This window comes from Saimiri boliviensis, chromosome 6 (genome assembly GCF_048565385.1).
Source record: "Saimiri boliviensis isolate mSaiBol1 chromosome 6, mSaiBol1.pri, whole genome shotgun sequence".
NCBI lineage: Eukaryota > Metazoa > Chordata > Mammalia > Primates > Cebidae > Saimiri > Saimiri boliviensis.
In genome coordinates, this window is record NC_133454.1 from 74,611,939 (window position 1) to 74,625,540 (window position 13,602).

The window sequence follows — 13,602 nt, forward strand, 5'->3', positions numbered from 1 at the left end:
ATGCTTTCTCATGAAGCCAGGAAAAATTTGTTTGAAATTAAATAAGTGAAGGAGAGAGGGGCCAAGTCGGCCAAACAGAAAAAGCTCCTGTCTTGATTTAGGCTTCACATACACATAAACTGAGCTTTGGTCAGCTTTCACTTCTCAAAAATCATTGTTGCCACCCTCTGGAAGGTCCGTTCCCCCTCTGGAGGTTTCATTTTTAGCAGTCTAAGACTTTCCCTTGTGACTGACCTGTAAGTTAGATACTTCAGCTCATCCAGTAAATTGTGGTCCCCTTTCCAGTGTCCCACCCATTCCACTGAGCACATTTTAACACATGCTCACGTGGACTTTGGGAGTTCCAGGCACTGCTATGGGGCTGGAGCCCAGGGGTGCTCCCACTCCCACAAGGGGGTTAAGCACACACAGCCTCCAAACACATGAGCCACACTCTTGTCACACAACCTGACATGGGGTCAGGGAACTGTTTCCTCTGGAGGCTTGTCTGGATTACAAAAATAGCAAGCTGAAACAGAACTGTCAGATCCTTTTCATACCCTGCCAACTCTTTCCTTGTAAGTTAAGGGAATATTGGCTTCCTTTCCCTTCAGTGGTCTAGCTGTCACAGGGGACTGGAGTAAAGCCCTGGGGCAGCCAAAGTTATTCTTTTGCTGCAAGACTCCAAGACGGAACTTCACTGGTCAAGACCTAGACTTTGTTATACTATCTTTTATTTCACAGTTTGAAATGGCGATTTCTTCTTTAATGTTAATTGTTTTGTCTCAGACTACAGCAATGATAAATGATGGCATTTGACTCAGCCAAAACGTTCAGTTCAGAACCAAGTGGTCTCTCCTCAGAGGTGCCATCCCCAGCCTCATCAAAACAGCTGCAGGTGCACATGGTGCATGATACCTTCCCTCCCAGTTCAGGTGCCTCTGTCTGGCAGCACACTCAAGCCATGCCCAACGCCCACAAGGGCAAGAGAAAACTGCAGCTGTCACTGGGACCCTGCATGGAGGTTCTTTCCCCAGACTGCCCCTTTTTGCCTCTTAAGCTGTGTTTTTCTCCCTTCCCCATTCCCCCTCTTTCTCCAAGTGAAGATTCCTTTCCCTAGCACTCTGCTTATGATTTAAAAATGCAGGAGTGACCTCGGCTGGCTAATTGCAAATTTGGCAGGGCCCATTTGGGACCCACATGGAAGCCCCCAAAATCTTTTGTCCCAAACTCAATTCCAGGCTTCAGGCTGAAGCTCTAGAAAGGAAACCTGATCTGAGGAATCCAAAGCCAGGTGACAGGCAATGTAAATAGGCAGAACAAATGCCTGATGACTAAACACCTGCTTCATGAAAGGAGACCATGATCCATGACAGACAAGGCTCAGAAAACAAAGGTCACAGACAGGAGGGAAAGTAGAGGCACAGGTAAGGGTGGATAATTTCTATTCTCTTGGTGCTCCCTGCTTCACTGTTGTAGGTTGAAATAGCACCCATGGAGGCCTTTGTCAAGCGTCACTGGGACTTGGTGACAAGAGGAATGTCTTTCTTCCTCACACCTCCAGTTTTTGCTGAAAGAAGGGGAATGAGGAAGGCCTCTATTTCCTTTTATTCCAGAATGGGCAAGCAGTTCTTTACCACCCCAGCTCATACTCCTCTGGAGTGTATCCTGAACCATGCAGACTGCTTTAACCCTCAGTATCTGGAGGAAATATGCCTCATACCCCTCTGCATAAAGGTTTGGCCAAATTATAAAGGGCTGGCTTGGCCTCTGTAGTTATACTATCAGGAAGTTGGACCTTTTTATATAGGAATGAGGACAGATGGTCTGAGGCTCCACATGTACAGCCTTTCTATGTGTTGCAGGGTAATGTAGAGCTTTGCCAACCATGTAGGGTTAATGCAGCCCTCCTGTGTGCCATCTAAGGAAAGGCCACAAGGGGCCATCCCAAAACACACATTCGGGGCACCACCAGCAGAGGAGCCAGCTCCATGCCCACCTTCCTTATCCAGCTTCAGTCCCTCCTGCCCCCTCCTAGAAATCCTCACATTAGACAAGCCCCAGTCTCACTCTTGCCCCTCCAACAGATGCCTGGTGAATTTGGCTCCATTAAGGTCCAGGTCTTCCTCTCTACAGAACTTAAAGTAAATTAAGGGGATCTTGGCAAATATTCAGACAACCCTGACAGGCTTTTTGGAATTTAACCCAAGCATTTAAGCACTCCTGAAAAAAATGTTACCTTAAAATAAAACCCTGATGGACACTGAGAAGCAAGCTGCTCTGCCAGGCAGGAAAATTTGGGGATGAGCTTTGTATCACATAGCATCAGGGAGTGGGAAAAACTTTATCCAAATGGAAGAAAAGTGACACCAGCAAAAGTCTCTGCATAGAATTCCAATGATGAGACTAGAGACTGGAAAAGGAGATATTTTCAGGTGTGCATAATGGAGGGCTTTTGTAAAACTAGGACCAAGTCTCAACTGTTGGTAGACCAGGATTTAATAAGATAGACCAGGAATTAAATAAAAATCTCACTGCCCACTTGGAAAGGCAAATGGGCACTTGGGAAAGCACACCTATCTACCTCCTGATTCAGTGGAGAAACTACTAATTATGAAGAATACATTTATTACTTAGGCAGCCTCCGATATCAGGAAGACACTGCAGAAATAGGACTTGGGACCAGACAGTACTTTAGAGATCCTCTGGAACGTGTCTACCCTAAGTCTTCAACAATAAAGAAAAAAACCAAGCCGATTTTATGGCCACTGTGCAAGCCTACAACCCCCAAAATGCCTAGGGTACACTCATTAATGGTTACAGATATGCCAAGAACAGTTACCTCTTCTGAAGTTTAAACACTCCTTATGAAGTTTAATTACTTTCTCCAGGGTGAAACAGCTCAGGGTACAATGTTAGTGTATTTCACTTTGTTTCCACGATCTTTGGCATGATTTCCTTGTGTAACATATTTAATTCATGCATACTTAACTTTCTCTTGCTTGGCTGTCAAACTTCGAATGGTCAGGCAACTGGAGCCTCAGATAATGGCTCCTTTTTACCAAGGACCCTTTAGTAAGCCTCTGAGAGGAATCTAACTGCCATTTTCCCTTAACTACCACCACCACTTGTCAGTAGAAAGTAGTTAAGATTGGTCATTATCCATATTCTCATGGCAGATGTGCTTGAGGCAGATGTGCTTGAGGCAGATGTGCTTGAGGCAGATGTGCTTGAGGCAGATGTGCTTGAGGCAGATGTGCTAATGGCAGATGTGCTAATGGCAGATGTGCTAATGGCAGATGTGCTTCCGGTACCCATATAAGCCCCAGACCCCAGGCTCTACAAACATATGAGCCAATGAGCAGATGAGCTGACAAGATGAACAGAAAAGCTGAAGAACAGAACAGCATGGCAAAGAGACAAGGAGTATATGAACTGGGAGGAATTTTGCTGGGGTTGGTCAGAGGATTGGCAACTGCCTGGCAAAACTGCAGGGGAAGATTTTCTCACTGTGTTTCCTGTCCAGCTCCCCACCCATCCCACTAAGAGCCACATCCACCACTCAAAACCCCCACATTGGTCTTTCAAATTCCTGTGTAACCCAATTTTTCTTGGAAGCCAGACAAGAGGCTCAGGACACAGGAAGCTGTCACACTGGCCCTCTGCCCTTGCAGAAAGGCAGAGGGTTCACTGAGCTGTTTAATGCTTAAGCCATCTGCAGATGGCAAGACTAAAAGAATGCAGTGTAACATGTCCACTTGGGCTTTGGGAGTCACAGGTTCCTGCCCTGCATGCTGCTGTGGGGCTGGAGCACTGTGCCCTGTGGCTGCATGTCTGTATGCTTCCCCTCCTGCAAGCTATTTACATGTGCATGACAGTTGAAAAGAGGAGCCACACGCTTGTCATCTGTCCTGCGATGGGGGCTGGGGAATTCCGTTTCAATAGGGCAGCTCTTGTAAGCCTGCCAAGTAGTGATGGCTAGTGCTCAGCAAAACCAAAGACTTAGATTGCCCTGGAAGAAGGTAGAGGAAGAAGGGAGAAATGACATATGACATAGTTTGTAGAAGGTCCAGAGGATTTTGTTCAATGGGAGAACCCAGAATGAAGTGTTCACTAAGGCCATCACAAATGATTTGATGACGTGGACACCAACACTATTAAGTTGTGCAGTGATGGCTTTCTTCAGATCAGAACACATGGCAGCAGTCAGACATAAGCTTATCAATATCCATGGTGATAAAGGGGGCTATAGTGAGGCCAGGTGGTAACATTTAACTCTGATAAGTCAGGCTGCAGTTCAGTGAGATCTGGCAGGGTCACAGGGGACACCTAAGGGGGCTTGACCCAGAGACTTGTGGAGACTTAAGTATTGTCCCCAAGGACCTAATTAGATATGCAGCCAGAAAGGCTCTGCTCACCACTTTAACAAGACAAAAATGGAGGGTCAGAAGGCTGAGATAATCACTAGAAGTCTCAATGTCATGCTCAATTCCCAACCTTGTGTCAGTTTCTAGATCAAGAACTCATTGAGAGATACCTGAATCTGTAAGTAGAAAAGCATGAGAAATCTTTCATATACCATGATTTTCCCAGGTCTTCAATGGTACCTGGGATAATTTACTCAGGTAACTGTACTTCAGGGAAATAACTAGACACTGAGGATTACTCAACAGTTTGAGGCAGCATTGATGATATTCAGAATTTGGAAGTATAATCATGATTCTTCTACTATGTAGACTAATATCTAGAATACAGTCCCCAACTTTAAAATGTCTGTCTCCTGGTTCCAGACCCACTCACTGATTTTTCTAGTCATTTAAAATTACTATGCCAGGTTAAATAACTACCACAGACTTTGTTCTGAAACTGCCCTCCCCACCAAAATAAAGTTTTCTGAATGTGTGATAGAACTTGGCAGTTGTATTGCTTTATTCCAGTTAAGATAATCAGAAAGTTCATATTCATAGGGATAGAAAATAGGACTCATACAGTTTGCCTGGGGCAAATGAACTCTGTCCTGTGCCGTAGTATAGTCCCAAGACCTGGACTGCCTGTACATCCCAGAAAACATTAGTGATCCAATGGTATCATGTTGATTGTGCCAAAAGAATGAGAGGTACTTCGTAAAGGCCTTCGTAAGATACATGCTCCAAGGGTAGAGACAAATCTAAAGAATTTTTAGGACCCATCATGTCCTACGTATCTCACTAGGTCCAGGGTTACACTGAACATCTCTAGAGGAAAGCAGCAGCCTTCATCTTGCATCTGCTTTCCCAGAGAGGGCACAATGAGTGGTCCTCTTTGGATTCTGCAGATAACATTTGTCACCTTTGAATCCTGCCCTGGCCCATACATGACAAGTCATAGAAGGCCTCCAACTTTAAGAGGGCCCAGAGCAGGAATGAACCGTACAGCAGGTCCAGGCTGTGGTGCCAGCGTCACTGCCACTTAAGCCTTAGGAACTGACACAAGTGTTGGTAGTGTCAGTGGTAGGAGGAGATGCAAGATGCAGCTTATGGAATTGTCGCTATAGAAATTCCTGGTATTTTGTAATTAGTATTGTCCACAGCAAAATGATTGTACATCTTTTGAGAAATAGCTTCTGGTATTTTACTGGGCTCTGATCCTAGGTACCAAGAGGTCATCCATTCTAAACAGCTTAATATGAAAGTTTTTCTGACCTACCATACCGTAGACTACCACTGGACGTGTCCAGGTCTGTAAGATGGAAGCCGTTCATTTGGGACCAAGCCTGACAGAACTGGCATGCATAAGCTGCATGAGCAGGTAGCCCAGACTCAGGGCACCCACAACGTTTGTAACTAGTCCTCCTTCCTCACATCTGGTCAGTGGCCCTATGGAGTAGTGCCACATGACCAACTGAAGTTAGAGCCCATTTACAGATGGGTTGGCAAGCTGTGATCTAAGATGCACGGCATGTGCATTACAGCTGTATCCAGGATGTTTCAGGAGAATGGAGAAGCCGTCTCAGTGAAACTTGTTAAACCTGGTTATCCCATTTCTGTGGAAGAAAATGTGGACCAAGATGAGAATTTTTCTAAATTCTTGGGCAGTGGCTTATGGCCTTCATGTGCTCAGGGGATTAGAAAGACCAGATTAGAAGATTCTTGATCTTTAAAAGATATCTATCAGAGGAGGCACTGAATCAAATAGATGAAGTGATTCTTCCAGTTGACGTTAGCTAGCCTTCACTGTTCAGCTCAGAACTAGAATTAGGGGTTACAGAATGGCATCAGGGGAAGCAGACGCCCCTATGTATGGTTCCTGAAGCCCACATATATTTCTCCTCAAGGAGGCCACTTTAGTGGCAGTTCAGAACTATATTGACCCTCTTTATTCCAATAGAAGTACCATATGCCAGCAGCCACTGGGTAAAAACAGGAATTATCCTATATATAGTCATTCTTAATAGTACACTGGGAGACTCACTTCCCATCTCTGCAAGTCTTGGCTCTGCAGGGTTGGAGATTCTGGTTCCCAAAGCAGATTTGCTCTGGGCAAGGGACTCAAGGTCCCATTGAGCTCTAACAGCTGCTATCAGGATACCTTGGACTACTTATGTATGCCCAGGGGTCAACACTTGTGGACAAGTTGCCGTACTGGAAAAAGCAATTGAACTTGATCAGCAGGAAGAGAGGGTTGCAATGTTTGATGGAAAAGCCATGTAAGATATGAAGCCAGGTGATCCTTGTGTACCTCTTCTGGTACTTCCTCGACCCACTGACTATGGGCATACCATGTGGATCATTCACCGGATAAGGGTGTAATTCAAGTGTCAGTTCCCCAGGAGTAAAGGGTTGGGGTCACCCCACTAGGGAAGCCACCAAGATTTGCTATGGTGATAGTTGAGGGTGAGAAGAATTGAGTAGCAAAGGACTGAGGGGAAGAGCTGTGGTCTGAAACTACAGAAAATAGCCCATTGTTTGTTCTACTAACCTTAAGTTTCCCTTTGGAAAGGGAGGCCCACTAGAGCTATCAAGATGCTCCCCACATCTGTTTCAGGGAGATCCCTGCTATGCAAGAATGGACTGTAGTGGCCATGAAAACATGCCTTTCAGATTTGAATGCAGACAGCATATTGAATGGCCTCAGTTACTGCACTCCGATTTAGAAATACATTGCATTGTCTAAGCTCCCTTCCCTTCAGTTGTTTGACCAGTCAATGAGCACAGAGCTATTAATACAGGCCTGGTCTTGTGAGATACTGGAATCTTCATAGGTGCCCTTGTTCAAGGTCTCCATTAACCTTTCCAAAAAATCATTTAGAGATGCAGACATCTCATGTTTTTTTCTTAACGTCTCCTCGAGTTTAGTTTTGCAGCCTCCCTAAGATGAGACTGGCATTGTTACACCTCATGGCTCCTCGCCTCTCTTGAGATTCCCTCTGCATTCCTCCTTTATGTATATTTTCCATCCAGTCCCCTTCGATAGGCCTCTGAGATACAGATTTCCATTGTTATCTATTCTTGGGGAGACCCATTCTAACAGTTATACTAAGTCCCACAGAGAAGACTTCAAATTTACACCCACAGCAGTCAGTCCCTTGGAAGGTTAGAGTACTTTGAGATCTGTTTCCAAAGACTTCAAAGGAGTTAGGAAGAAAAGGGACTCCCTGATGTCTGTCCTGGGGACACACTGCTACTCCAGGGTGCTAACCTGACATGGAGTGGCTGCAGTTTGCTCCTGTGCAGCTTTATGTAGGCAGCCACTGGCCCCTCTGCTCCAGGGTCTGCCCCTCTCCCGGCCCACCCAAGGCATGCAGCCCTAACTGCCTCTCCACTGTGGACCTTTGGAAAGCAGCTCCCCACCTCGGGGACATGGGCCTTGACTGCATGAGCCCACACCCCTCACACCCTCTAAGGCCTGGGCTCCTAAGTTGTGGGGATGAGCACGAGTTGGAATGTTTGCAGGAGGGCTTGTGCAGGCTTGGAGCTGGAAGCCATGCATTGACCTGGGAGTGTGACCCAGCTAGCAACCAGAACCTCGTGTGACTGAGCTCAAGAGCAGTGCATCCAAATTCTCAGAAGTGAGAATTTCCAGAGAACCAATGACTGTTTCCTGTGGTTATTTTTTTCCTACTCTATAGCTATGTCTCATTCACACCATGCAGGGCCTTTTAGATTGAGGAAGGAAGATGTAAACCAAAAATTACCAGCTATAAAAGACCACCAAGGCAGCCAACAAAAATGTGGCATTGGTCAAGACTTGAAGCCCTGGAAAATTAAAGCTATTCATTCAAGAAAGATGAGAACAAAACAACCTGAACCACCCATCCAGTCAGAAACCTTCTGAAACAGCTGGAGCAGCATGTATGAGTTTGGATAGCACTGAGGTTCTTTGTCAGAACCCAGGGTCTATAACATACAATAGATTTACAATGGCACTGTGAAGTGCCTCTTAGCAGTCAACCCTCCCAGTCCCCACTGGTCATAGCCAAATCCACAAAGCTTCCAGTTTGAGGGTTTGGAAAAAGCAACATGAATGTGATTATAAGATACTCCCTGATTTGCGAGTAAAGCCCTCAAGGAATGGTTTGGGTATCTTGCATTAGAACCAAGTCCTTCTCGATGTAGAGACTAATTGGTGTGCAAAATCCCTAATTAAAAAGTTAAGAGCCAAGAGACAACTCAGTCTTGGTCCCAAAGACCTGAGGATTCAAGAGGCAGTATCCCTTACCCAGTGAGCCTGCAGCTGAGATCCTTCCTGGGTCACTTGAAGGGAAATGCTATGGTGAAGAACTATTCTCTGAAGAGACATTGAATGATACCAGGGATTTCCCAAAAATATTTGCTCAGGACACTGTGGTCTTTTGCCCCAAAGAACAAGCCCCAAAGTTACCTCTCAAGGAAACCCCAGCATTCAGTTAGAAGAGTTGGGTTGGATTCACAAGTAGAATCTCTTAAGTTATCCGATTCTTATCTAGATCCCACTAAGAGTGAACCTGATGGCTCTTCCACCTCCAATCTTTCTGAAGGTTCAATTCAGGTATAACCACCTTATGAAATGCTTTACTCTTGGCAAGTTCTAGGTCTCTTCTGTAACAAAATTCCTTTTGGTAGGCTCAAAATAAGTGACCCTTGGTGCTAAACCAGAGACCTTTGAAGCTACTGAAAATCAAGTTTCTGATATCACCTCTGTCCTAGGAGAGGCCTCTGGTGGTATCCCACTTCATTGAGAACTTCCTGAGGAGATTCTGGTTCCCAAAGCCAGTTCACTCTGGGTGAGAGACTGAAGGTCCCATTGAGTTACAACTCACAGCTGCCATCTGTATACCTTGGACTGTTACGCTCAGGGATCACAGGTGAGGAGTTGCCATAATGGCAAAAGTAATTGATCTTGATGAACAAGGGCATGTTGCCTTTATACAATGTATGAAGGAAGAGATACGTAAAATATATGAAGCCAGGTGATCCACTTGGGCGTTTTCTGGTACTTCCTTGACCCATTGTGACTATGGGCATACATGTGGATCATTCCCTGGATAAGGGTATGATTAAAATATCAGTCCCCTCAGGAATAAAGGATTGGCATCACCCCACTAGGGAAGCCACCAAGATTTGCAATGGTGATAGTCGAGGGTGAGATGAATTGACTAGCAAAGGAATGAGGGGAAGAACTGGCCTAAAGCTTCATGGAAAATGACCTATCATTTGTTCTAACCTTAAGTTTCCCTTCAGAAAGGGAGGCCCACTGGAGCTATGAAGGAGATGCTCCCCACATCTGTTTCAAGGAGATCCATGCAGTGCAAGAATCGACTGTGGTGGCCATGAAAACATGCCTTTCAGATCTGAATGTGGACAGAATATTGAATGGCCTCCGTTACTGCACTCCATGCTCTAGAAATACATGGCATTGTCTAAGCTCCCTTCCCTTCAGTTGTTCCTGACCAATGAATGTTCACAGAGCTATTAAGACAGGCCTAATCTTGTGTGATACTGGACTCTTCATAGGTGCCCTTGTTTTAGGTCTCCATTAGCCTTTCCAAAGCATTCTTAGAGATGCACAGACATTTAAGGCCCTGCTTATTTTCCTTCCACCCTCTCAAAAGATGAGACTTGCATTGTGACCTCATGGGTACTAGCCTTTGAGATGCCTCTATCTTCCTCTATGGCCATTTCCCCCTCCAGCCCCCTTCAATAAGCCTCTGAGATATCTAGTTCCATCTTTATCTGTTCTTGGGAAGTCCCACAGCAAAGTCTAACTTTTTCACCCCGCAGTAGTCAGTCCCTGGGAAGAACCAATACATTTTATGAATAGAGTCCTTTTAGATCTCTTTTGGAAGACTTCTGTCAAAGGCATTTAAGGAATAAAGAGATTCCCCGAGGTCTGTCCTGGGGAGACAGTGCTGCTTGGTGCGGGGCAGGTGGGGCTGACCCGGTGGGGAGTGGCTGTGCAGTCTGCTCCTGCACCGCTCTGTGCGAGCAGCCCCTAACCTCTAACTCCTGAGTCTGCCCCTTTGGCACACCCCGTCTCGCCCAAGTAATGCGGCTTATCTGCTTTTCTCCACTGTGCATCCTTGGGAAGTGACTCCCACCTATGGGGCTCGTGCCTTGACTCTGCTAGGAGCAGGTAAGCATCCTGCCAGACCTGCCCACGTGCCTTTCCATTGCTGTCAAGAGGCCCTTTCCTCCAAAGTTGCATAGAGGAGCCTGAGTTGGAAAACTTGCCTGAGAACTGGTGCAGGCTTGGAGCTGGAGGCAGTGCGCTGCCCTGGGAGTGTGTTCTGGCCAGCGAACAAAACCTTGTGACTGAGCTCAAGAGCAGCGCATCCAGATTATTTTCAGAAGTGACTTTCCAAAGGAACAATGACCGTTTCCTGTGCCTTGTTTTCCTACTCTGCAGCTATGTATTGATCCCACCATGCAAGGCCTTCCAAGTTTGTCAGGAATAAATATGTAAACCAAAGAAAAATGGCCAACTACTAAAGACCACCAAGACAGCCAACAGAAGTGTGGCATCGGTCAAGACCAAGCCCTGGAAAATTAAAGCAATTCATTCAACATCGATTTTTCTTTTCAATTTAAACCGCCCATGCCAGTCAGAAGCCTTCTGACAAGAGTTGAAGCAGCATGCGTGAATTTGGGTGGGACCAAGAGTTTCAGAGCCCAGAGTCCTTAACCTGTAATGGGTTTACAATGGCACTAGGAAGCACCTCGTAGCAGGTGACTCTCCCTACCCCCATAGGTAATAGCCAAATTTTTAAATATTGAAGAATTTTTTTGGAAACCAAATGGTTCCACTTTTGAGGGGTTTAGGAAAACATGATTGTGACTAAGATACTCCTTGATTTGGGAGTTAAAGCACACAAAATAATTTGGTCCCAACCCAAGACAACCAAGTCCTTCCAGAATTTCCAGAGAAGGTAACTGGTATACGAAATCCCTTTTTAATTAAAGGTGAGAGCCAAGGGACAACTCAGTATTTGTCCCAAAGCGGTGAGCATTCCGAAAATCGGTATCCCTAATCACAGTGGCACTACAGCTGAGATCCTTCCTGGGCCACTGAAAGGGACATGCTGTGAAGAACTATTCTCTGAAGAGACATTACATAATACCAGTGGTTCCCCAAAAATATTTGCTCAGGACACAGTCCGGTGCTTTGCCTCAAAGAGCAAGCCCCAAAGTTACATCTCAAGGAAACCCCCAGCATTCAGTTAGAGTTATGTTCACAAGTAGACTCTCAAGTCAATCCAATTCTTGTCTGGATCCTGTTAAAAGTGGATGTGGAACAGCAGTCACGTTCAGTCTTAAGGTTATACCTGAATTTAACTTTAGAACTCCTTGGCTCTTGGTGGGTCTGTATCTACTACTGTAATGAAATTTTTCTTGGGAAGTTCAAAACAAGTGACCCTTGGTGCTAAAACCACATCAGAGACCTCCAAAGCTGCCACAAATTAACAGGAAGTTTGATACCACCTCTATCCTAGGACAGGCCTTTGGTAGTATCCCATTTGAATGGGAATATCCTGGGGCTGACTGAGGTCATGGTGAGGCCCTGGGTGAGATCCCAGATCCACCCAAGATTCCTGGTGTTATTCTAGTTCAAGGAGAGGTCTTTGGTACTCTTAGAGCAAAGAGAAATTCTTGGCATGAGTGGGAGTGTTGTCCCAGACTTGCCTGTCTTTTCTGTTCCTTCAAATCCCATTGCTACCTTTAATGCTTCTTCCAAAGGGCCTGAGCCCTAAAGCACTGCCCAACATGGACTTGCAGTCCAGGGTGCTATACGTATCTACACTTTTGGGTCAGTTCATTACATACTCAGTCAAACTCAAAAATTCACTATCTCCAGTGATGGCTATAAGCAATGTAGAAAGTGAGAAGCAGGTTCATATAAGCTTCCTGACAGCTAACACTCAAGGGTTTCCATTAGGTTCTGAGAGGACTCTTCCATGCTTTACTGGGTGTTACCCAAATTCCTATTTTCAGATTGGAATGGTCTCTTGATGATCTGGTTTAACACCTGGGGTCACTTGTTTTGAGCTTGCCAAGAGGCATCTGGAGGTTATAAAGGAAAACAAGAGGCCCCAGAAGGAAGAGCAGCCCAAAGTTTTACTTGTCAAAAATCTTCCTTAAATGGCCCCAAGTCAGAATCCAGGGGCTACAGATGTACTCTTGGGACAGAACAAAAATTGGAATTGAACCCACATCCTGTTGATAATGTAACTAAGAATGAAGAGAGCACGACAGGCATTGAGGTGGAGATGTGGACATAAAACAAGTCACATTTAACTTATCACATCAAAGGACAGTTCAGTGCTAATGTCCCAGAAACTAAAATATTGAAAAAGAAATGAACCAATCCTCCAAAATTGTTCATACTAAGAAATGGCATTAAATATACACTTACCAACTGAAACATGTCATTTAAAAAATTCAATATTGAGTATTTCTGCAAGATATTACTCTTGTAAATTTCTAAAAGACACTGCAAACTAACACTACAAGCTCCTTTGCTACAGATAGGAGTTGTGATCAAGGGCAGATATAATGGTTTAGTGTTCCAGTAGCCTGGCTTTAACTGCAATTCCATCCCACATTCTTCACACTCCAACCTAAGCTGTCATGCTAGTATACACAATGAAGGTGATGAGCCAAAAACTCCAGAGAATATACCAAGAACCCAAATATGGATCTTCAGTTCAATCAAGTCCCTTATCATTAAAGAAAGACGGGGGATTACCATTGGAGCAAGTGGGAGCCATAGAGGCCCTGAGTCAACTCTCAGAGCTCTAATTAGAGCATTTCTCCCCATCAAAGTTAAAGAATGAACAATCAGCAGAGAACAGCCAGTTTGCTTAGTAACTGCAAAGCTATCTTCTACAGTTTAAAAAAAGTCCAAGACCCCAACTTACAAGGAGAGTCACCAAATTTTCATCACTGTCCATCTTAGGAAACCACCGTGTTAAAATCAACTTTTCCAATGGGCGAACTGCACTTGTCAACTCACTTATGAGCTCAGCTACTAACCAAGTACCCACAAAGTCACAATATACCAACCTCAAACTCATCCAAGACTGAAATCAAAACAAGTATTGCTCCAGGGATAATTACTCTTGACCAGTTATTCCGAGAATTTATCAGATGCCATCAAGTAATAACGAAG

General features: G+C 45.0%; 2 pseudogenes; both read left to right on the forward strand.

Moving 5' to 3' along the window:
• The first annotated feature begins 8,088 nt into the window (after nt 1-8,088).
• On the forward strand, nt 8,089-8,991 carry LOC141579887 (methylcytosine dioxygenase TET1-like; annotated as a pseudogene).
• Nucleotides 8,992-9,453: 462 nt separating this feature from the next.
• Nucleotides 9,454-12,456, forward strand: LOC141579913 (methylcytosine dioxygenase TET1-like; annotated as a pseudogene).
• Nucleotides 12,457-13,602: the final 1,146 nt, after the last annotated feature.